Source organism: Tursiops truncatus, chromosome 10 (genome assembly GCF_011762595.2).
Source record: "Tursiops truncatus isolate mTurTru1 chromosome 10, mTurTru1.mat.Y, whole genome shotgun sequence".
In the NCBI taxonomy this organism is placed as follows: Eukaryota; Metazoa; Chordata; class Mammalia; order Artiodactyla; family Delphinidae; genus Tursiops; species Tursiops truncatus.
The window spans coordinates 15,769,596-15,794,301 of NC_047043.1; the positions used below are offsets into that span (position 1 = coordinate 15,769,596).

Here is a 24,706-nt window from a genome sequence, read left to right on the forward strand (position 1 = left end):
TAAAAAGAAATGAAATTGAGTTATTTGTAGGGAGGTGGATGGACCTAGAGACTGTCATACAGAGTGAAGTAAGTCAGAAAGAGAAAAATAAATACCATATGCTAACACATATATATGGAATCTACAAAAAAAAAAAAGGTTCTGAAGAACCTAGGGGCAGGACAGGAATAAAGACGCAGAAGTAGAGAATGGACTTGAGGACACGGGGAGGTGGAAGGGTAAGGTGGGACGAAGTGAAAGAGTGGCATGGATATATACACACTACTAAAGGTAAAACAGGTAGCTAGTGGGAAGCAGCCGCATAGCACAGGGAGATCAGCTCAGTGCTTTGCCACCACCTAGAGGGATGGGATAGGGAGTGTGGGAGGGAGACGCAAGAGCGAGGAGTATGGGGATATATGTATATGTATAGCTGATTCACTTTGTTATAAAGCAGAAACTAACACACCATTGTAAAGCAATTATACTCTAATAAAGGTGTTAAAAAAAAAAGACGTGGCACATGTATACAATGGAATATTACTTAGCCATTAAAAAGAATGAAATAATGCCATTTGTAGCAATATGGATGGACCTGGAGATTATTATACTAAGTGAAGTAAGTCAGACAGAGAAAGACAAACATCATATCACTTATATGCATTATCTAAAAAAATGATACAAATGAATTTAGTTATAAAACAGAAACAGACTTAGAGAAGGAACTTATGGTTACTGGGGGGAAGGGGGGATAGACTGGGAGTTTGGGATTGACATGTATACAGTGCTATATTTAAAACAGATAACCAACAAGGACCTACTATGTAACACTGAGAACTCTGCACAATATTCTGTAATAACCTAAATGGGAAAAGAATTTGAAAAAGAATAGATACATGTATAACTGAATCACTTTGCTGTATACCTGAAACTAACACAACATTGTTAATCAACTATACTCCAACATAAAATAAAACGTTTTTTTTAAAATGCAGGGAGGGTTAGCCAATTGCCCTCACAGGGAGTTAATACCAGCTCTGACTCCCTGCCTTTAACTACTATTGTACATCAATAAATGATTGGGAGGAAGGAAATGTGGGTAAGAGGGCTGGAGTTTGCCGGAAGCTTCCATACAGTGCTTATCTGTATCTGACTCATCTCACTTAGCATAATGCCCTCAAGGTTCATCGAGGTTGTCACAAATGGTAAGACTTCCTTTTTTGGTTGGGGGGGGGGCGGGGAGGGCTGGATAATATTCTATAGTACATATACAAACCACACTTTCTTTATCCATTCATCTGTCATTGGACACAGGTTGTTTCCATGTCTTGGCTATTGTGAATAATGCTGCAGTGAAAATGGGGATGCAGATATCTCTTCGAGATAGTGATTTCGTTTCCTCTGTAAATATACCCAGAAGTGGGATTGCTCAATCATACAGTGATTCTATTTTTAGTTTTGTGAGGAACCTCCACATTGTTTTTCATAGTGGCTGTACCAACAAGTGTTCCATCTTCAGTGACGCTTCTAGCATACCTATTCCTACTGTCCTCATTCTCCAGGTCCAACCACTTACAAATCCACGTGTCCTGAGTTTCACCACCCTTCCTACAGCCTAGGGTAAGGGAATGAGAAACAGAAAGAGAGGCAATAGTGTGACCCTGTGTAGAACAGATAAGCACTTGCTCTTTGAAGCAAGTTTGCCGGGCAAGTTCTTCCCTGGCTGGCTGCCGGGCCTGAATCTGGAGGGTCAATGAGGCCAGACTGAAATGCCATCACTTTGAACCAGAGCCCTGGCGGAACCTTTGAAGAAGTAGCACAGATCAGAATATTCCATCAAAGGTACACCTTGGACAATGTAAAGGCTTTTTAACTCTATCTGAGTCTGGGACTTAAGAAAACCACATGAGAAAGAGAACATCTACTTCTGAAAGTAAATAAACTAACCAGAAATTCAGAAGAAAAAACATAGAACCTTGAGTTATTCCCGATGACTAATTTCTAGTTAATTAAACAAGTTCTACACTCTGACATGTGGAAAGCAAAGCATAAGCCACTCCGTTTTAAGCAAAACCTGCAGCCTGTAAATATGGTTATAAAACTATTTACCAAGTTGGTTGGAAACATTTATTTCAAACCTAAACATCTTTGGGATAAAAATACCTTCCTATGTTTTTCCGCTAAAACATCTTGGACCGTCACAACTTGTTCATTCAGATACGAATATAACGTCCTTCTGAGACATAAGAGAGGATTCCCAAGCTTCCTGGAATGTTTAAACACCGACCAACAGCAACTCTGTGTGCAATGACCATGTAATACAGAGGTCTAGCCTTCTCACCATGGCCACCTTTTATTAATTCTGAAGATATGAACAAAATAGTAAGCATGCCATATAGGAAAGAGCATCAACTTTGGTGTCAGACAACCAGTTCTGCCACCAGCTAGCTCGGGTGTCCTTGGACAAGTGATCTAATCTTAATGAGCCTAGATCTGCTCGTCTTTAAAATGAGGAAGGGAAAAAAATAATTGTCAGGATAATTCTGAAAATTCCATAACAAAATATAGGGATCACATCTCGTACAAGCACCTAAACGGCTCTTCCACAGTTTATGGGGAGTGTTCTCCGGGGCAAATGTCTACTATGGTTCCATAGAGCTCACTTTCTTCTTCCCACTTCCCCTACAAAAATAGTTCCAAATTCTTATTTTACAAATTTAAAACAATTTACAACACCAGAAGAGGTTCAGCAATCTCTACCTTCGGCAAGAAGGAAGAAAAGAGAGTCTCGGCACTAAGAGTTAGACTCCTGGATTAATTAATGTGAAAGAATAAGCAGAAAAAGAAGAATTTCCATAAGTCAGGTCAAGAAAGGAAGAAACTTAACAGCGCACTGGTTTTCTACCTAAGTTTAAAAGTGAAATGGGAACACTATACAGGCACACCTCGTCTGATTGCACTTCACTTTTCTGTGCTTTGCAGATAATGTTTTTTACGAATTGAAGGTCTGTGGCAACCTTGTGTAGTCAGATGATGGTTAGCATTTTTTAGCAATAAGGTATTCTTTAATTAAGGTGGGCACATTTGTTTTTTTAGACATAATGCTATTGCACATTTAACAGACTATAGCATAGTGTAAATATAACTTTTACATGCACCGGGAAACCAGAAAAAATTGCTATATTGAGATACTCGCTTTATTGCAGTGGTCTGGAACTGAACCCCCAAGATATCTGAGGTCTGCCTGTGTGAGGCGTAAGAGGCAACCCTGTGAACCTGGAAGAGCACCTAGAGAAAAGGACTCCACGGTGCTCAGAAATGCCTTGGAATCTTTGTGGGAACAAGACACGGCAGGCTAAGAACAGTAAACAACCAAACACATATCCACACCTACAAACGCCAGCCCAGCCTTAGAAATAGCAAGGTGCCTGATCACCATGGAAGACTTGACATCCCTAAGGGAGCAAAAATTCAGAACAAGCCCCCAGAGAAGTAAAGGCTCAGACAAACCTTCAGACAATATGCAAAGTATTTATGCTCCAGAAAGGCATGCTTCCTCTTAAATGACTCCTAGCATCCCAGGCAGATCCTGAAGTGTAGACTGAGTCTGGTTTTTTTCCTTCCAGTTTTATTGAGATATTATTGACATACAGCACCGAAGAAGTTTCAGGTGTACCACGTAATGATATGACTTACATACATCACGAACAACTATCACAATAAGTTTAGTGAATGGCCATCATCTCTTATAGATACAAAATGAAAGAAACAAAGATTTTCCTTGTGATGCGCAATCTTAGGATTTACTCACTTAACAGCTTTCATATATAACGTACGGCAGTGTTCATTCTATTTATCATGTGGTACATTGCATCCCTAGTACTTATTTGTCTTACAGCTGGAAGTTTGTACCCTTTGACCACCTTCATCCAGTTCCGCCTCTTTCCACCCCCTGCTTCTGGTAACAACAAATCTGATCTCTTTCTCTATGAGATCGTTTGTTTGCTTTTGAAGTGTAATTGACCTATCACACTACGCTAGCTCCATTTACACATAATAATTCGATGTTTCTATACATTTCAAAATGATCACCACAAAGAGTCTAGTTACATCACCATACAATGATATTACATAGCTATTGACTATATTCCCCATTCTGTAAATTTTATACCTGTAACTCATTTTTGGTTACTGTAACTTTTTTTTTTAAACATCTTTATTGGAGTATAATTGCTTTACAATGGTGTGTTAGTTTCTGCTGTATAACAAAGTGAATCAGCTATACGTACACATATATTCCCATATCCCCTCCCTCTTCCATCTCCCTCCCACCCTCCCTATCCCACCCCTCTAGGTGGTCACAAAGCACCGAGCTGATCTCCCTGTGCTATGTGGCTGCTTCCCACTAGCTATCTGTTTTACATTTGGTAGTGTATATATGTCCATGCTACTCTCTCACTTCGTCCCAGCTTACCCTTCCCACTCCCCATGTCTTCAAGTCCATTCTCTACATCTGCGTCTTTATTCCTGTCCTGCCCCTAGGTTCTTCAGAACTTTTTTTTTTTTTTTAGATTCCATATATATGTGTTAGAACTGGAAGTTTGTATTTCTTAATCTCCCTCACCTATTTCTTTTCTCCTTCCACTACCCTCCCCTCCGGCAACCACTTGTTTGTTCTCTGTATCTATAACTCTGTTCTGTTTTGCTATGTTTGGTCATTTGTTTTGTTTTTTAGATTCCACATATAAGTGAAATCACACAGTATTTATCTTTCTCTGTCTGACTTATTTCACTTAGCATAATACCCTCTAGGTATACCCATGTTGTCACAAATGGCAAGATTACATTATTTTCATGGCTGAGTAATATTCCATTGTGTATATATACCATATCTTCTTTATCCATTCATCTATTGATAGGCACTTAGGTCACTTCCATATCTTGGCTATTGTAAATAATGTTGCAGTGAACATAAGGGTGCATATATCTTTTCTAATTAGTGTTTTTGTTTTCTCTGAGTAAATAGCCAGGAGAGGAATTGCTGGATTATATAATTCTATTTTTACTTTTTTGAGGAATCTCCATACTGTTTTCCATGATGACTGCACCAGTTTATATTCCCACCAACAGTGCAGAAGGGCTCTCTTTTCTCTACATCCTTGTCAATACTTGTTAATTGTTGTCTTTCTGAAATAGCCATTCTGACAGGGGTGAGGTTGTATCTCACTGTGGTTTTGATTTGCATTTCCCTGGTGATTAGTGATGTTGAACATCCTTTCATGTACCTGTTGGCCAGCTGTATGTCTTCTTTGGGAAAATGTCTATGCAGATTGTCTGCCCCCCCATTTTGGGGACCCAAACAGGGATGTGAACATCTGCTTATTTTTTAATCAGGTTGTTTGGTTTTTTGACATTGAGTTTTCTGAGTTCTTTGTATATTTTGGTTACTAACCCCTTATCAGATACACTGCTTGTAAATGTCATCCCCAATTCATTAGGTGACCTTTTTGTGTGGTTGATAGTTTTCTTCAATGTGAAAAAGTTTTTTTTTTTGTTTTTTTTTTTTTTTTGCGGTACACGGGCCTCTCACTGTTGTGGCCTCTCCCATTGCGGAGCACAGGCTCCAGACGCGCAGGCTCAGCAGCCATGGCTCACGGGCCCAGCCGCTCCACGGCATGTGGGATCTTCCCAGACCGGGGCACGAACCCGTGTCCCCTGCATCGGCAGGCGGACTCTCAACCACTGCGCCACCAGGGAAGCCCTAAAAAGCTTTTTAGTTTGATGTAGTCCCATATGTTCATTTTCATTTTTGCTTCCCTTGCCTGAGGAGACATACCCAAAAAAATATTGCCTAAGACCGATGTCAAAGAGCTCACTGCTTATGTTTTCTTCTAGAAGTTTTATGGTTTCAGATCTTACATTTAAGTCTTTGATCCATTTTCAATTTTTTTGTGTGCATAGTGAGAGAGAGTAGTCTAGTTTGATTCTTGTGCATGAAGCTGTCCAAAATTCCCAACATCATTTATTGAAGAGGCTGTCTTTTCCCCATTGTAAATTCTTACCTCCTTTGTCATAATTTCCCATTTAAGTGTGGGCTCATTTCTGGGCTCTCTATTCTGTTCCATTAATCTGTGTGTCTGGTTTTGTGCCAATATCATACTATTTTAATTACTGTAGCTTTGTAGTATAGTTTGAAATCAGGGAACATGACCTTCAGCTTTGTTCTTCTTTCTCAAGATTGTTTTGGCTATTCAGGACCTTTTGTTTTTCCATACAAATTTTAGAATTATTTGTTCTAGTTCTATGAAAAATGTCATTGGTTTTTTGACAGAGATGATATTAAATCTGTAGACTGCATTGGGGAGTATGGTCATTTTAACAATATTAATTCTTCCAATCCATGAGCACAGTATATCTTTCCATCTGCTTGTGTCATATTCAATTTCTTTCAGCAGTGTATTACAGTTTTTCAAGTACAGGTCTTTTTCCTCCTTAGTTAGATTTATTTCTAGGTATTTTATTCTTTTTGATGCAATTATAAATGGGATTAATTTTGTAATTTTTCTTTCTGATAGTTCATTGTTAGTATGTAGAAATGCAACAGATTTCTGTACATTAATGGTATCCTGCAATTTTACTAAATTCATTAATGAGCTCTAGTAGTTTTTGGTGGTGTCTTTAGGATTTTCTATGTAGAGTATCATGTCATCTGTAGTGTCAGTTTTACTTCTTCCGTTTCAATTTGGATTCCTTTTATTTCTTTTTCTTATCTAATTGCTGTGGCTAAGACTGCTAATAGTAGTTGAATAAAAGTGGCAAGCATGGGCAGCCTTGTCTTGATCTTAGAGGAAATGCTTTCAGCTTTTCACCATTGAGTATGATGTTAGCTGTGGGCTTGGCATATATGGTCTTTATTATTTTGAGGTATGCTCCCTCTATTCCCACTTTGTTGAGAGTTTTTATCATAAATGAATGTTGACTTTGTCAAAAGCTTTCTCTGCATCTATTAGGATGATCATATGATTTTTTTTTTTTTTTTGGCAGCACTGCATGGCATGCAGGGTCCCAGTTCCCCAACCAGGGATCAAACCATTGCCCACTGTAGTGGAAGCACGGAGTCCCAACCACTGGACCACCAACAAGTCCCAATCATATGATTTTTATTCTTCAGTTAATGTGGTGTATCATACTGATTGATTTGTGAATATTGAACCATATTGTACCCCTTGGATAAATCCGATTTGATCATGCCACTCCCTTCTTGCCTGTAACTTGTGTTTCCCTTGATGCTTTTAAGATTCTCTCTTTATCTTTAATTTTTGCCATTTGAATTACAATGTCTCTTGATGTAGTCCTCTTTGGGTTGATCCTATTTGGGACTCTGTGTGCTTCCTGGATCTGAATATATGTTTCCTTTCTCAGGTTAGGGAAGTTTTCAGTTATTATGTCTTCAAATATGTTCTCTGCCCCTTTCTCTTTCTCTTCTCTTTCTGGGACCAGTAAAATGTGAATGTTAGTATGCTTGATGCTGTCCTGGAAGTCTCTTAAACTGTCCTCATTTCTTTTTATTCTTTTTTTCTGTTTTCCTTCACTGATTTCCACTACTCTGTCTCCCTGCTCGCTGATGTAGGTCGATTCTTTAGACTCCCTCAGTCTTAGACTGAGACTTCTTAGGAAATTCTGACTCAGAAAGATCAGGGTGGGGCCTAGGAATCCCTGTGTTTAAAGTGTTGCCCAGGTGATTCTGATGGTGACCACTGTAAACAAGGACAACTTGAGCCACCTCATGACACCTTATGTCCTGAGGATGCCTTAAGTCCTTATGATACTTTGAGCCCCGTCCCACCCTTTTGATGGTTCCCATCTACTCGGCTCTTTCTGAAGAACAAATGCTGATAAACCTGTTTTCACACGTTCATCCAGGTATTCTTCAGTCAAATGAAGAACCAAAGCCAAGGCTATTCAGGAGGAGCACCCCATGCTTCTTCCTGTCTCCATCTTGAAGTGATTCAGGCCCACACCCACCCTTCCAGGTGCAGAGGGGACCTTGTCTCCGTGTCCTCAGCTGACCATGTGCTGGATCCTGTCCCCTCTCACACTTAACCCACTCTGCATCAAGTCTCTGTCAACTTCTTCTCCACAGGTTTTGTGATTTCTTCACTTCTGTCTTCAGATATGGATAACTCCCCTCTTTTTTTTTTTTGTGGTATGCGGGCCTCACACTGTGTGGCCTCTCCCTTTGCGGAGCACAGGCTCCGGACGCGCAGGCTCAGCGGCCATGGCTCACGGGTCCAGCCACTCCGCAGCATGTGGGATCTTCCCTGACCAGGGCACGAACCCGTGTCCCCTGCATCAGCAGGCGGACTCTCAACCACTGCGCCACCAGGGAAGCCCTCCCCTCTATCTTTAAAACCGAAAACAAACCTCCCCTTGGCCCTTCCTGCCATTGTCTCATCTCTCTTCTTCAAAGCCATCAGATGCCTCTTATGAATGGTCTACACATATGTCCATTTCTTCCCTAAACACTGTATCATTTTCCCTCTTCACCACTTCTCTAAAACTGTCTTCTCCACCATCCCAAACAATATTTTTCTCAAAAAATTCAACCCTCCTCCTCCCTTGAGGGCCCTGCAACACCCCTCCCACCCTCACCCATTTCTGTGCTACTAAATTACCTTCCTAATGCTGCGCTCTCTCTGGGCTCCTCCACAGGCATTCAATGGGGAGTGTTCACCAGAACAAGTCTCTGCTGTGGTCTCATCTCATTTCCGCCCTCAGTGAGTTTGTTCCTTTTCCTGGTTTCATTCACCCCACCCCAACCCATGCCAATGACTTCCAAGTCTCCATCTCCCCAGCTCTGATCTCTCATGCCTCACACTGCCTTCAGGGCATTTCTTTTTTGAAATCCTGCTCTCATCTTAATATGGCTCAAGCAGAAGTCATTAGTTCACCTCTTAGTCAACCTCTGTTTCCAGTTTCTCCATTTCTGTCAGAAGAAGTTGCGTTCGCCAAGACACTCTTATACTCCCCTCTGCAACCCCATTGGCCTTATGACTGGGAGAGCCCCAAAATAACCACCAGACAACCTGATATTTTGCACAATTATTTCATTCCTTTGGGTCTTGAAGATCTTTCCTTTTAATGTTTTTAAATACCCAAATACTATGTTTGCTTAAGAAAACACAGATGTAAAAAATTTAAAGTTTCCTTTATCCTCTGCAGCAATCGGGGTGACTGTTAAGAGGGTCAAGGTCACTGTGACCACTAGCTACACGTTGGTGACTATCATTCCAAAACCAGATAGATAAATAGATGAAAGAGAGAGCATTTTTATTTTTTTAAATTTAAACAGGACATGGGATCATAATATACATACTGTTCTTCAACTTGCTCTTTTCACTCAATATGATGAATATCTTTCAATCTGACTTTATTTTCTCTAACACTTGTATATAGTTCCACAGCTAGAGTATATACCATAATTCAATCTAACTATTCCTCTACTACTTAACATTTAGGGATCTTTCTATCTTTAAATGCCCATTGAGAAAGGTCACTCTTTAAATCACTGACTTACTTGTCAATTAATACTGAAACTAGGATCACTGTGGACTGACAACTAGATAAAGAAAGAACTCAGGGCAAGCAGGGAGGGACATCAGGAAGGAAGGGAGTAGACCCTGACAATAGGAGTCATCACCACACAGCCTCTGCTTGAATACTGCCTGGGATGGGGGACTCATGAACTCCAATGATGATCAATTCTTTTATCTACACAACTCTCATTAATAAGAAATTTCTGACAATTGAAACCTACCTTGCTAAAGTTTCCATCCTTTAATTCTGCAGAGGACACATCATAATTATATTCTTCAAATATCTGAAAACTACTATTATATCCTATCTAAGGCTTTTCTTCTTTAAGTTAAACACCTCTTCTTCCTTCTGTAATCCTCCTCATAGGAACTAGGTTCAAAATCTCTCACCTTCCCTCTCACGTTATCTGATTCCAACACAGGTAATGTTTACCTGATAAAAAGAGTCATTCCTATGCGAGATTCTTTCTCACTTCCTGGGTTCACTAAGTTTACTAATGTTTCAGCTTGGATCCTCACCTTCCCATTTCACTACAGTCAAAAAAAAAAGTTTTCTTTCCAGCTGTCACCCCTTTCTTTACTCACTGCCTTCTTCTGCCCCATCTTTTCTGCCTTGAAGTATGAAATTCCTTCATCCCATAGAATCCCCAAAGTCGAGTCTTTTCTTACTCTTCACCAGATTCTAACTGAAAGCCCAACTTCCCTTCCAAATGCCACCTACACTCACCTCACTTAAGCTCAGTGCTATAACATAAGCATTTTTCCCTATGAGCTTCAAAAATGTGATGAAGGTGGTGATGGGGAAATGATAGCAAACAACATCCACATAATTACTGAGCAGTTTACTAAAATCTTCCCTATGGATCACCTGCCTCATTTGAAATACACAAACACCCCTCATGTATATATATTAGCTCATTTTACAAATAAGGAATCAGGCTCTGAAAGGTTAAATAGCTTGTCCAAGGTCACACATCTACAAAAGACTGGCTCTAAGCCTAGAACCCGGCTCTTCAAAGTCTATTCCAGCATTGTTCCTACTATGTTAGAGCAAGGTAAGTTCACAGGACAGAACCCAGAAGGAAACACAAACATTCATTACACAGCCTGGGTCTAAAATTTAGTCACTTTTTACAGCTTGCACTCCATAATGCCTTGAGAAGATTTTCGCGTGAATCCTTGTGGCTTAAGCAATATACACTCAGAATGGTCCGGTTGAATGGACAACTGAGATGCAGAATAGCATTTCTGTGGTCAAAATAATGAGGAAATACCTCATTGAGCAATGGTAAATGCCTGGAGAGTTTTGTCCGGGGGTGGTTCTGCTGTTTGATGTTACAGGGAGAGAAATATTTATCTTACTAAACAACTATTCATTCATGAAGATTACCGGATGGATTCAGGATGAACCAAAAGTCCTTTATATCTTTACTGAAAGTGACTTAGATGCATGCAATGATTTTAATAAATCTGACTTTAAAGTAAAGCACAGACACATACCAGTGTAACTGTGTGCTTTCTTTCCATTCTTCTGACTCGAAAATTCTCTAAAAGCACGCTGGTCCCAATGTTCACAGACATAGCACAACTAACAATCCTTGATTTAAAATAAAAAGCATCATGTCTTAAATAAAATTTATTTTTCAGAACAGTTTTAGATTTACAGAAAAATTGCAAAGATAATACAGAGAGTTCTCATATATCCCACAACGTATTTCCTTTATTATTAGCACCTTACATATAAAGGTTTCATCTGTCATAGTTAATGAACCAATATTGATACACTAGTATTAACTAAAGCCCATACTTTATTCAGATTTCCTTACTACCCAATGCCCTTCTTCTGCTCCAGGATCCCATCCAGGACACCACATTGCATTCACTTGTCATGTCTCCTGAGACTTCTCTTGGTTATGCCAATGGTTACACAACCTGGTGAATATACTAAAAAAAAACACTGACTGGTACACTTGAAATGGGTGAATTGTAAGGTATAGAATCCTAGACTAGAAAGAGGACATTAGTGGAAAAATGGGTGAAATTCAAAAAGTCTGGAATTTATTTAATGGTTTTCTATCAGTGTTGATGTTTGACTTTTGACAAGTGTACCTAACGTTGAGGAAAACCTGGGGAGGCACATATAAAAACTGTCTGTACTATCAGCACAGTTTTTCTGTGAATTTTAAATTATTCCAAAATAAGTTTGTTTTTCTTTAATTACCATAGAATGTGATCTATTATTATGAAGCAAAGGGCAAACCTTAGATGAGGTGCAAGTCGCTTCTTGAAATATTGGTGAGACCCTTAGTATTTTCCCTCGAGCTAAAGAGGGATAATTACAAAATGACACAACAAAGGACTTCTCTGAGGCCATCAAGTTCAAGGCCTTCTTCAGGAAATGAGGCGCATCAGTGGCACACCCCATCCATGGTTACCTAACCGGCATTTTATGGTCCTCACTGATGGCTACTCCACAGTCTGTGGCTCTTGCCATCTTTTGTCAACTCCTTTACTCAAGTTCATTTCCTTTTTTGTTTAGGAACCTTCAGTCCAGTTGTTCTTAGAACCATTTTTCCTGCTCGTTTCTAACTTCTCCATATCATCTAGAAACTCTGCAACAGAGAACCAAATCTCGACACATATAACTCTAATAAATGTTTGAGGGTTGCCAACCACACAAGAGCTGGTTTTCCAGCTCTCCTAAAAACTTGTAAGTGGTCAATTTCTAAATCATTTTACAGCCCACTACTGTCTTTCTAATTCTCTCTGCAGTTTCCACTAGCTAAGATGCACAGGCATAATTCATTATTGGTTATGACAGTGAAATTGGGTCCCACCTGGTATCTTGATGAAATGATTACTTTTAGTTTATAGCCTCCTTTCGCCCTTCTTTCAAACTAAGATAACAAAACTGGCCGTCGGATAAAGATATCTATGAAGGCTCTCAATACCTCAGTAGAAAGATAAACACATAAGTCAACTTAAGCTTTGCAACGTAGGCTCACTATAAAACTGAGGTAAATGTTAACTCGATAAGGCTGAGGTTACAAAATAGTCCTTTATTATACTCTTTTTGTAAACTCCGCCCCCAGACCCTACACATTAAGAAAATGAAAAATCTTCTTGTTCTTCCCTCCACAATGTGTAGAAAACAGCTCTCTGAGTAGAATTTCATATACAAATTGAGTTGCTTCCCTTTTGTTCAGTAACCTGCAGGCAGGTTAACACTTACTGTTTGGAGATGAATGGCGATTCTCTTTTGGAATTGAGAAGGGAGGAAAACCAGCTCAACATCTCTAGTAAACAAGAAACAGAAGCTCTTTTTCACACGGTCTTATTTCCATTGTAAAGCACACAAATTCCTAAGGCGTTCTGACCTTGCTCTAAGGAGGAGGTGGAAGAAGAGAGATTCCAGAGCCCTGAAGGTCAATTCCCTTCAGCCAACATGCATGGAAATGCACTCATTTCACTGGGAGAAACAAGAAAGGAAAATATACAGATACAATCCTTTTAGCTACATCCACTGAAAAGTAAAAAGAGAAAGAAAAGGCCTTGGAGGGGGGCCTTTACCCTCAAGAAGTGTTTCTTTACAATCTAAAACCAAGCCTTCCTTGCTATTGTTGAAGATCTTGGAATCACAGAATTTTAGAGCTGCATTGGGCTTAAAGAGCATCATTTCCAGCAGACGGAGAGACCAAAACTTCCGCTGACACCGGGTCAGTGGGAGGCAGAACCATTTTCATCCCTGGGGCACAAGGGAAAGGGAATCTTTAATGTCCTCATGCCTAAGTCCAGAGTGTACGCTCTCCCTCCCAGGGAAATTGGAGGCAAAGCCCATCTTCTGCTCGCCCTGAACTCAGTACTCATCCCGTCGCCCCACCTGCCCCACTGAACGTGGTCCCCATGTTCTCCATGTTCCTGGGGACCATGCCAATGTGGGAGACCCCTCTCCAAACTCATCACCCACCCCCACCAGCGTCTTTCAGCGTCTGCTAAAGGACAAGGCCGTTCCTGGAAGCAGAGAAGCAGAACTCTCAGAAAAGGCAGAAAGGAAGTCAACGTCACAAGAACTCTGTAGATGCAGATATGAATCAATCCCTAAGAGACACTGCTAAGTTTTTTTAAAAAGGCGAAGAGTGGAAGAACCGTACACTCTCGTTTGTGTCAGAAAAGACAAAAAGATTCTGTGTACATGGAAGCCTCGCCTACCTCTGGCCACCAGCGGGAGCGGATCTGAGCAGCTGCAAACTGGGGGCGGGGCGTGAGGGGGGTGTACACCACAGGGACTGACCTTTCATTATACCCCCTTTTCTGCCTTGTGGTTTGATACTAAGTCCATAAGCTACCTAGTCAGAAAACTCATTTTTTTAAACTGTATTTATACAAAATAAAAACCAAAAAAATTAATCAAACACAAAACATTACAGATAAATAAATATTTAAAATAAATGAAATTAAATTTTTAAAAAGAGCAAAAAATGATGCCAGGGATAAAAAAAAAAGCCGTTGGAGGAAAGAAGTCTCAACCCAGGGACACTCACAGTTAAACCACTTCATAAAATTTCACAAAATGACTTTTGAATTTAGCAACTTCCTCTAGGCCTTAGCAACCTTGTGTTGTATACCTCTGCTGACTGTTTCAAATGAGAAGTACAGAATGATGAATGAGACAAAAATAGGGGTGGGGGGGAGACAACCACTCATTTTTTAATTACTTGTTTGAAATAAGAAGTTAGAACTCTCTGAACAAAACTTTTCCAATGTACCCCTGCTCCTTTTTCAAATGAAGCTTTCAAACCCGAGCTTTGTGTTGTTGTTTTGGTAAATAGGCTGGAGAATGGAGTATCTGTAATAATATGATGGTTGCAAAATCCCCAGCACCATCCCCCAGCCAGAAATCCTAACGCAACACTGAGAGCCCCTTTTATGCTGTGTGGACTTTCAAAACCATACTTCAAAAAATGATTAACCACTGATAACAAAGTTATAGGCAGAGCCCCACTATTACAAGGAAGACGGTAAATGATTAACCGAGTGCCTATTTTTTGGCTAACTAAAATGGGTTAATGAGTTCATCTTGTGGCAGATGATCACATTTCTAAGCCCTATGGGACAGTGGGCTTTTAAAAAAGCACACTTTTAACCCGAATAAACTACTTGAAGTTACTTTTCCCGCTGATTATTCTCTATCCTTCTGCTATCCTGGCAAAACTACTAGATATTGTCATTAACAAGACTGCAGCAAGTTCTCCCTTTGTCTTGTTTACTGAAAGGGTTGACTTACTTAAAATAGAAAGCTTCTGAAAAGCATACAACCAAATACTGTTATTAAATTACACAGGCTGAATTCTTTTTACAAGTTGCTGCTACAAAAAGATATTTCCAGATTGTATCTCCTTATAATCTTTCCATGAAATTTTTCTTTATAAATGTAATTCAGAGGCTGTGCTTCAAAAACACTTGGGAGTACTTGGGTATACAGCACTTTCTGTATGTAAGTGACTTGACTTCAAACTGCAAAAGGAAAACTGTACATGGTGTTCACACACACTTGAGACAACTGGTCCAAAAAAATGATATTAATATCTGCCTTTATAATGGTAGGTAATGCATCTATCAACTCCACATAATGAAAACGGGAATGGAGAATTTTATATTTAAACAACCCAAGATTCACATTTATCTATCAGTACTTGGGCCATTAATTAACTCTCAAATCAGAAATTAGGCCTATTCGATCTGAAGTGTAGGGTCCAAATAATAAACAGGCTTAACCAGTTGGTAAAAAGAACCGGCTCCTAATTTTATCATCACTTAGTCATCCATTCCAGTGCAAATTATGTAAATAAAATTCCACTTCAAGGGAACCAAGTTTATTTAGTTCTTACTTCGTACTAACAAGCATACCAAGATGACTAAGATGCAGCCTCACTCACTGCCCAAGAAGAAAGGTCATCTTTCCTCAGCCTCAGTACCTTTGCTCAAACAGCTTCCTCTTCCTGGCATATTCTGCCTGTCCCACCTGGCCTCACCGCTGCACTTTCCCCTTCTCCTTCTAAAGCAGCAGCTCCCAGGAAGCTCCCCTCACCTTCCCCAGGACAGGCCCAGGAGTGCTGAGGCCCACACGTACACATTTTCTGGAGCATTGAGCACACTGCTTTACAACAGTTTACACGTAATAAAGTAATTTACCAAGTGCGTATTGGTTTGTCTCCTAGAAGGCAGAGATCCTAATTAATCTCTGTATCCCCTTCTAGCCCAATATTTGGCATCCGGTACTCCATAAGCAAGTACAGAGAGAAGCCTCTCAGAATCAGGCAGGGCAGCAAGACGATAAATATGTGAGACATAAAGTAAGAGGCACCATGTGGGAGAAAAGAATGAAATATTGCCATTTGCAGTGACATGGATGGACCTAGCCTATATCCTACTAAGTGAAGTAAGTCAAAGACAAATATTACACGATATCACTTATATATGGAACCTAAAAAATAATACCAATGCATTTATATACAAAACAGAAAGAGACTCACAGACATAGAAAACAAATTCATGGTTACCAATGGGGAAAGGGAGGGGGCAGGGATAAATTACAAGTATGGGATTAACAGATACAAACTACTATGCATAAAATAGGTAAGCAACAAGGATGTACTGTATAGCACAGGGAATATATGTACTGTATATTCAATATATTGTAATAACCTACAATGGAATATACTCTGAAAAATATACATATAACTGAATCACTTTGCTGTACAGCTGAAACTAGCATTGTAAATCAACTATATATTTCAATTTTTTAAAAAAGACAGAAACACACACATAACCAATATGCAGACAAGTAGATATGCATATACAAAGTCAATAAACATAATCTCTCCCACCAAAAAGAGAAGCACATACAGTATGGAGAGAGTGCTATGGAGAAAAAAAGAAAATAAAATCGGATCCATTTGGCCCTGGGGGAGGCGGGGGGATGATCTATAAGGGGAGAGGAGAGAGCAAGGCCAGGGTTCCAGAGAGCAGACAGGAGGGGATGAAAAAGGAAATGAGGATGAGGATGAGGACTAATATCAGGCAGAGGGAAAAGTGTGAGCAGAAGCTGGAAGGTGTGAACGACGCAGTGGATCTGAGGCACAGGAAAGAACTCATCCGCTGCACTGATGGTACAGCGCCCAGGGAAGCAGCGGCTGGGATGCAGGGCAGTGACTACGAGCAAAGTCTGCAGAGGCAGTCCTGGGTTCGAGCCCTGCCCAGCTCCCAGGCTGCCCACCCTCTTTGTGTGCAGCTCCAGGAAAGACCACAAGGCCCAGGGTGAGTCGCTGGCCGCGGCCTTACCAGGACTCTGGGGCCCCCGGGGACCCCTCTACCTGCCAAGCACCCCGCCGCTCATCCCTGAGCCTCCTGTGCCCGGCATGCAGGCTTGCAGTCATGGGCTCCGAGGTCCTCCTCAAAGCCTTCAGTCTGCTCTGCTCCCGGAAGCCTCGGTGTCTTCCCAGCTCTCTCCCTCCCTCTTAGCCTTGAGGGAGAACTGTCCGCCCCCATTTTACCACCACAAACGGCAAGGAGAGAGAAGAAAGTCACTGCTTTTCCAGATTCCCCCATTGCTGCTTTGGACCATTTTTCTTCCACCATCCTTCTGTCATTTAAGAATATACTTGTGGACTAAAAGATATAAGTGCTGTATAGAATCAGCCAATTATGTGAAAGTAGCGTATCTGCCTTTACTGTGTTTGTCATTAACCTGAATGGAAAGACCTTTAAAATTGACTTCTTTAGAAAGCATTTGAATGCATTTTGTTTGGTATTGTATTTATTCAATAAAGTGTTTAAGTAGTGCCAAGTGTGAACTGGGCCCTAGGATGGCGGTTGGAGGGAACAGGGGGTGGTGGGACTGAAAGAACAGAGCAGGCTGACCCCCGCTCAACAGGCTCAGCTGCTGCCTCCTTTGATAAAGGGGCTAAGAGAGCTCTTCCAACGCCCTTTGAGAGGCACCGTCCTTCCAGCCAGGAAGTACCTCCCTCCAGACCCCACTCTGCGTCCTAACATTAAATGAGATGCGCCCTGGAGAGTGGCTGGCTGAGTGCCTGATAGCAGAGCCTGTCATACCCTCTCTGGTCCTTCTTCATTGTCAGGATCTACCAATCTACCTCCACATTCCTGGAGAGTTTAGGTAGCACAGAGTCTTTCTCTCCACTTCACATCCCCAGTCACCTAGGCAGCTTCAATGTTTAGGACGATCAACCAAATTCCCCAGTTCCTCAACTTGCTAAACTGAGTCGACTTTCACCCCTTCTCCCATGGCCACACCTTGACTTTCATCCTTGCCCAGGGAAGCTTCCCTAGGAATCTTCATCTTAAATACCCTGGCCCCCGGCTCTCTCACTTCCCCTGCACCCGCCCCTCAAAGTCCCTCCAATCTCCAAATGTTTCCCTTTTCACTGCCATCACCTCCAGCTACCTGTCAGCATCTTTCAACACCCTTACTTCTTAACGTTCCAACAACCTTCCCTGCAAACGTCCAGCGATTTATTTTACTTTTGCTCCTACAAGGAGCTGCTGAAAGACAAAAACCACATATTGGCACCAATCCTGAAATTTTTGATTTTCAGTGCGTCGATTATACTCAGCAACCCATTAAATTGACCCCAGGCCGCTCCTTCTCTGCTCCCCCATTAAGACTACTCCAAGCATCCACTCATTGTCAAAAACCCCTGCTCCATCCCTGCCTCCTTCAGCCAGGACCTCCCGCCCCACTTCACAAAATGAAAATCCTTTCACATCTTAAACCCTTCAACGCCTTCCCTTGGACGGTAGTAATGCCTCTAAACTTCAGGTAGCACAAGGATCACCTGGGCAGCCCTGTCACTCGGAAATGTATTTGGATTCACTAGGTCTGAGTCAAATTCCAGAAGCATATTTGGCAATAGATACTGATGACGGTCCATCCGCCAAATGTGAGGAAAATTATCTATAACAGGGGTCTCAAACTCCAGTCCTCAGGCCAAATCCAGCCCTTGCCTGTTTTGTGTGGCCTGCATGTTAGCTACGTGTTTTTACATCTTTAAAGGGTTGGGAAAAAAATATCAAAAGAAGAAAATTTCACAACATGTGCAAATTACATAAAATTCAAATTTCAGTCCATAAATAAAGTTTCATGAGAACACAGCCAGGCCCAACGATTTACATACTGTCTATGCCTGCTCTCACCGCACAATGGCACAGTTGAGTCGTGCAACAAAGGCTGTACTGCCTGCAAAGCCGAAAATATTTACTGTCTGGCCCGTTACAGAAATAGTTTGCTTCCCCCTGGTCTCTGCAGGGTGAAGTACAAACACCTCACCAGAGCCTCCCAGCTTCCTCATGATGTGACCCCTGCCTCCCTCCCCAGCCTGGAGTCCCAAAATCTTCACAAGGGCAGCCTCACCAACCACTTCAGTGGACTCAGTTCCTTGAACGAAGTGCACAGTTTCACACCTCCCCACCTCTGTATGTGCTGTTCTTTCTACCCACTTTGCCTGACAAATACCTCTTCGGCCTTCAAGACCCAGTTCGTGGTCCTCCCCGCCTGTGAGATGCTCTCTGACAACCACACCTCACCCGCCTCCACGGCGCTTAATTAATTTGTATCCCATTTATCTGCATACAGCAGTGGTTCTCAAATTTTGGGGCATCCCAGCACCACCGAGAGGGCTCATGAAATCCCCCGCTGGCTGGGTCTGTGCCCAGAGCAGCAGACAGGGTGCCAGGCAGAGAATAACTTTTCTAACAAGTTTCAAGGCTGATGCTGCAGGTCCAGGCACCACACAGGAGCAACATTGGTTGACTTCTGTGTCCCCACCCCACCCAACAATGAGTTTTTCGAGGATGGACCCTATTTTATTCATGTTTGAATGATAACAGCCTCACCCAGTCCCAGGAATTCCTGGAACATGGCAGAAACTCAGTATTTGCTGTTTGTAGTCTAACCAAATGATGCTCCTCCCATAAGCCGATGATTTCACTATCAGACAGTGAAAGGGAAATTAAGTAGGGAGAGGAGACCTAGCCTTGTAGGCCAAAAAAATGAATGAAGTGGCTCTCTGCAGGATGGACATTCTGTGACCTGCCATATGCATCCTGAGCCTGGGGTCAGCTGGAAAGCCCCAGGGTGGAGAGTAGATTGTTCAAGTCAGAAACCCAAGAGTACAGCCTGGAGGCAGCACCCACAGGGGGAATGTTCGGTAGAGGACCCTCCCCACCCCTCCCACAAAGATCCATCTCTCTCCACTTTAAAAACAGAAGATTCTGTATCAAAGTCTGATCATGTATATCGTCAGCACTGGCATATATTGCTACTAATGAAAAGCATTTGTTGAGCACGCTACTACTTGCTTGGAATACCAGGATAGAGAAAACCTAGACTTCAAGGAGACTTTAAATTAGTTTGAAACTCAGTATTATAAACCAGGCAGGATACCTAACAAAATAAGGTAACATTTTGTGTCAAGTGTCAAATATAAACCGTGTCAAAGGTAAACAGTAAATTCCACAAGAGTCCAAGGTGTCCTGTGGCTTTCCCTTCTCTGTTTCACTAAGGTACCACCTACAAACCTCTATTAGTACCTACATAGGTCTGTGAGGACATAGCACTTCTATAGGTCTTTTGTCTCCTCCATGGGCGTATAAACTCTTCAAAGATAGGAACCTTGATTTTTTTTTTTAAGACCTGACCAAGTCCCTGGTACTACTAGTGTTAAATAAATATTTAATTGATTTAATAATGACTGTGGAATGTGAGCTGGGCTTTTAACCAAGGGCAAGACTTAGATAAGAAGAGAAAATTGAGGGTTGGGCTTTCCAAGAATAGGCAAAAGAACCAACCAGGTGACTGAAAGCTCCAGGCAGGTACAGACACTGTGGTCAGAGGCCCCGGTGGAGTCATCAAAACCCACTGCTGATATCACCATAAGTCGAGAGGGTCAGGCCTTCAGAGCTGGTCTTCACTGATCTTGCCTTTTAAACTGTAACACAAGCTTACATAAATAGGCCTAAACCTGGACTGCTTTAATCTCAAAAATCATTTCCTGGCACTCAGAGTTCCCCACCACCAAATTGCAAGTTCCTTAAAGCCAGGAATTTCTCCTCTTGCACAGCTCCTAGGATACGACTGTGTACCACACAAATTAGGAACGTCAGTATTACCGCGTCTATCCTGGTAGCTGAGTCAACTCTGCAAACTTCGAAGGCTAGGATAGTTTAAAGACAGATCATGCCATACCCCACGACCAAAACCGAGTGGAGAGGGCATGAGCAGATGATTTAAACAAAAAAATCAAACAAAATAGTCATCCTCAGTTCTTTGCCCGAGCTCCACATCTGCTCGAAAGAAACTCATTCTAGAAACGCAGTTTTCATCAAACTCATCTGTGAGGCACCTGTGAAGGCCCCAAGTCATCCATTTCCTATACTCTGGATCTGAACTGCTGTGCTCTAGTCTCTAATTAAATAAGATGATTTTGCATTTAACATCTTTAGGAGGAGGCCAGGCTAGTAAAAGTCCCTGGAAACTAAAACCATAGACTTTTCCTGAGTATAGTCACAATTGCACACAGGCTCCCCCCATAAGCTAACAGAACAGATAAATGGAAGAATCAGATGAAAAATAATTAAAGACAGCCGCTATGGAGAATAGTATGGAGGTTCCTTAAAAAACTAAAAATAGAGCTACCATATATATGATCCAGCAATCCCACTCCTGAGTATATATCCAGAGAAAACCATAATTTGAAAAGATACATGCAACCCCAATGTTCACTGCAGCACTATTTACAATAGCCAGGACACGGAAGCCACCTAAATGTCCATCAACAGATGAATGGATAAAGAACAGGTGGTACATGTATACAATGGAATGTTACTCAGCCATTAAAAAAAAAATGAAATAATGCCATCTGCAGCAATATGAATAGACCTAGAGATTGTCATACTGAGTGAAGTAAGTCAGACAAATATCATATGATATCGCTTATATGTGGAATCTAAAAAAAATGGTACAAATGAACTTATTTACAAGACAGAGTCACAGATATAGAAAACAAACATGGTTACCAGGGGGAAAGGGTTGGGGGAGGGACAAATTGGGAGATTGGGACTGACATATACACACTACTATTTATAAAATAGATAACTAATAAGGACCTACTGTATAGCACAGGGAACTCTACTCAATACTCTGTAATAACCTATATGGGAAAATAACCTAAGAAAGAGTAGATATATGTATATGTATAACTGATTCACTTTGCTGTACACCTGAAACTAACATAACATTTAAATCAACTGTACTCCAGTAAAAATATTAAAAAAAAGAGTTCTTCACTCACATAGTAGAATGCTCAACAGATATTTCAGGTTTTGCAAATAATAAACAACTTGACACAGGGAGACCCAGAAGCCAAAGACATTCTCACAAGTGCAATCAATACAGAAATTAAAAATATACGTGTGAAATGTTAAGACATTAAGAAAAGGATTCACTATCTTTAAGTGGCATATGAAGAACCACTTGGACAACGTGAGGTTAATGTTTTATCACTGTTAGCAAATCGAAGGCCAATAAAAAGTCACTCTTTAATGGGCCAGGAGCAAACATGTATCAAGGACTGGGCTCTCACCCTAGGACTGTCCTCCAGACCTGGCTCCACTTTTCTCTTCCCAATTTTGTGCCCCAGGGGGAGCCCCTGCAGACCACATCGCCCAGGTGCCCCAGGCCAGCCACCCACTGGGGGCCACTGCAAGAGATGGAAGGGGGCTTCCCTGGTGGTGCAGTGGTTGAGAGTCCGCCTGCCGATGCAGGGGACACGGGTTCGTGCCCCAGTCCGGGAAGATCCCACATGCCGCGGAGCAGCTGGGCCCGTGAGCCATGGCCGCTGAGCCTGAGCATCCGGAGCCTGTGCTCCGCAGCGAGAGAGGCCACAACAGTGAGAGGCCCGCGTACCGCAAGAAAAAAGAGACGGAAAGGCCAGGAGATGGGGAGCAGAAGGGCTGAGGTTCTCTCTCTACTTCCCCCCTGTATCCTGGCAAGAGGACTTTCTTCCCTTTCCCTTGCCCAGGTCTTGGTACCTGAACCTCCTTTATTGGTTCCCTTAATGCCACCCACACCTCTCTAAGTAGTTCATCAAAGTTTCTTCATTGCCGTCCATTGAGTTGAATTGTTTCCTGCCAGGACCCTGTCTGATACAAGGACTGTAGGGCATTTCATATCTATATAAAATGTCTCGGCTCCAAAATGTAGGTCTTTTTGTCGTCTCCCATTTTACACGTGAAGACTCTGAGGCTCCAGGAGGGTAGAATACCAGCCAGCAGTCATAAAGGAAGTTTTCTGGCAGAGCACAAATTACTCCCAAGTCAGTCTAACAACTAAAAAGCCCCTGAAAGTGCGAGGGAGAAAAACACATCAAGCTTCCAAACTCTCAAGCCACAGTTTAGCCTCAAACCACATTATTTATGGTTTGGGATTCTCCCTCGGCCTGAAATGAGCCAGCTGGGGCATTGCCCTTTCAGTGCTTCTTCCACTGAGAGTTGCTTAGATTTGACCCTGCTGGAGGGCAGTGGGGTTTCCTAAGATCTAAGAGATCACAGGTGCTCCTTCCTTGCCTATCGCCCACATTTTTCCTTCAGTTCATCCCAGAAATCCCTTCCTTCCAGCCTTAAACATCCCACAGGCTCTCTTGTTCTTGTTTATAAATTAAAACCAGAATTCCTTTGCCAGAAATCCAGGAGATGGAAGATGAGGGTGGATGCAGTTACAAAGCACTTAATAACATCATCCTAGGCACCTCTCAGTCGTCAATCTCTGGGATTCATTAACAATCTAACTCTTTCCATACAAAAAACCTCCCTGGATTCCTCTTCTCTGTAGCTGTGCTGAATTGCTGAAAATGGAAAATGCAATTAAAATAAATTGTGATGGAGAGTAGAGGGGTAAGTACCAACGAACTCCCCTGAAGGAAATTCAGCTCTGAGTTATATTTCATTTCAGGGCTAAAGAATTTGCTATTATTTCTGCCTTTGCAGGTCCTTGGCAGTCACTACACTCTCACTACAAGAACAGGCGTTAGCAGCTGATACCTCTCCCAATTTCCTGACTGTCTGGATTTTACAACTGATGGCCGACAGTCAGGTCAGGTGGAGTTCTGAATCAGATCCTCAGAGGGAGCCAGGTGGAAGGGTGGCTCAGTAAACAGCATCTGAGTACGGGAAACATCTAGGTCTCACTTCCTCGTTGCTGAGGGAATGTGAGTGGAAAGAGCAGCAGGTATACTCTTGTTTGAAGGAAAGAAGAATTTTTTAAAAGATCACTAGTGGGCCGTCCTCCAGCATGCCTTACCCAATTCCATTTAAATAACATACAGCTGACCCTTGAACTACATAGGGGTTAATCTGTCTATAATTTACTGTCGGCCCCTTGTATCTGTGGTTCCTCGGAAACTGTGGATTCAAGCAACCTCGGATGGTACAGTACTGTAGTATTTTCTATTGAAAAATATACACATATAAGTGGGCCCATGCAGTTCAAACCCGTGTTGTTCGCGGGTCAACTGTATATTTATTGACTCACTGCTAAATACAGGGCCTATCTAGCCTGCAGCACCTAAGGAGACAAGAAAAGAGGTTAAGATAGCCTCAACCCTTGGGAAAATTTCTTACCTGGAATTACTGTTGTTTGCTGCCATTTTCAGTTTTAATGGTAGCAGACAGTTGCTGGACAGTCCAAATACCTGCAACAGTGCCTCTCTTCTCCCACTAACCCGTCCTACTAGGGAGCCTGGACCCCCGAGGGTAGACTGACTGAATAACCTAAGGCCCTCGGAAAACCACAGCATCCTGTGTCCCTCCTCCCTTGACGATGTTGATCACAGGTGGTACAAAATAACTGTCAACCCGATTTCACAAGCCTCACTGCAGAAAACCCAGGTCTCTCATTCAAAAGCTACAGGCTTTTGCATATAGATCACTCAGGTTCAGTTTCTAAGTAGTTTCATCTAACTTAAAAATAATAAAGACTTGACTACACTGATGAAAGAAACACTTGAGTCATTTATCAGAATGTTTTAGCCCTGGGTTACAGGAAACGAGGAAACCCA

At 41.8% G+C, this 24,706-nt stretch overlaps 1 protein-coding gene across 2 annotated transcripts in view; it reads right to left on the reverse strand.

The window, feature by feature from the left end:
* The window catches only part of MBOAT1 (membrane bound glycerophospholipid O-acyltransferase 1), a 113,173-nt gene that overhangs the window by 87,876 nt on the left and 591 nt on the right, over window positions 1-24,706 (reverse strand). The window lies entirely within an intron of this gene.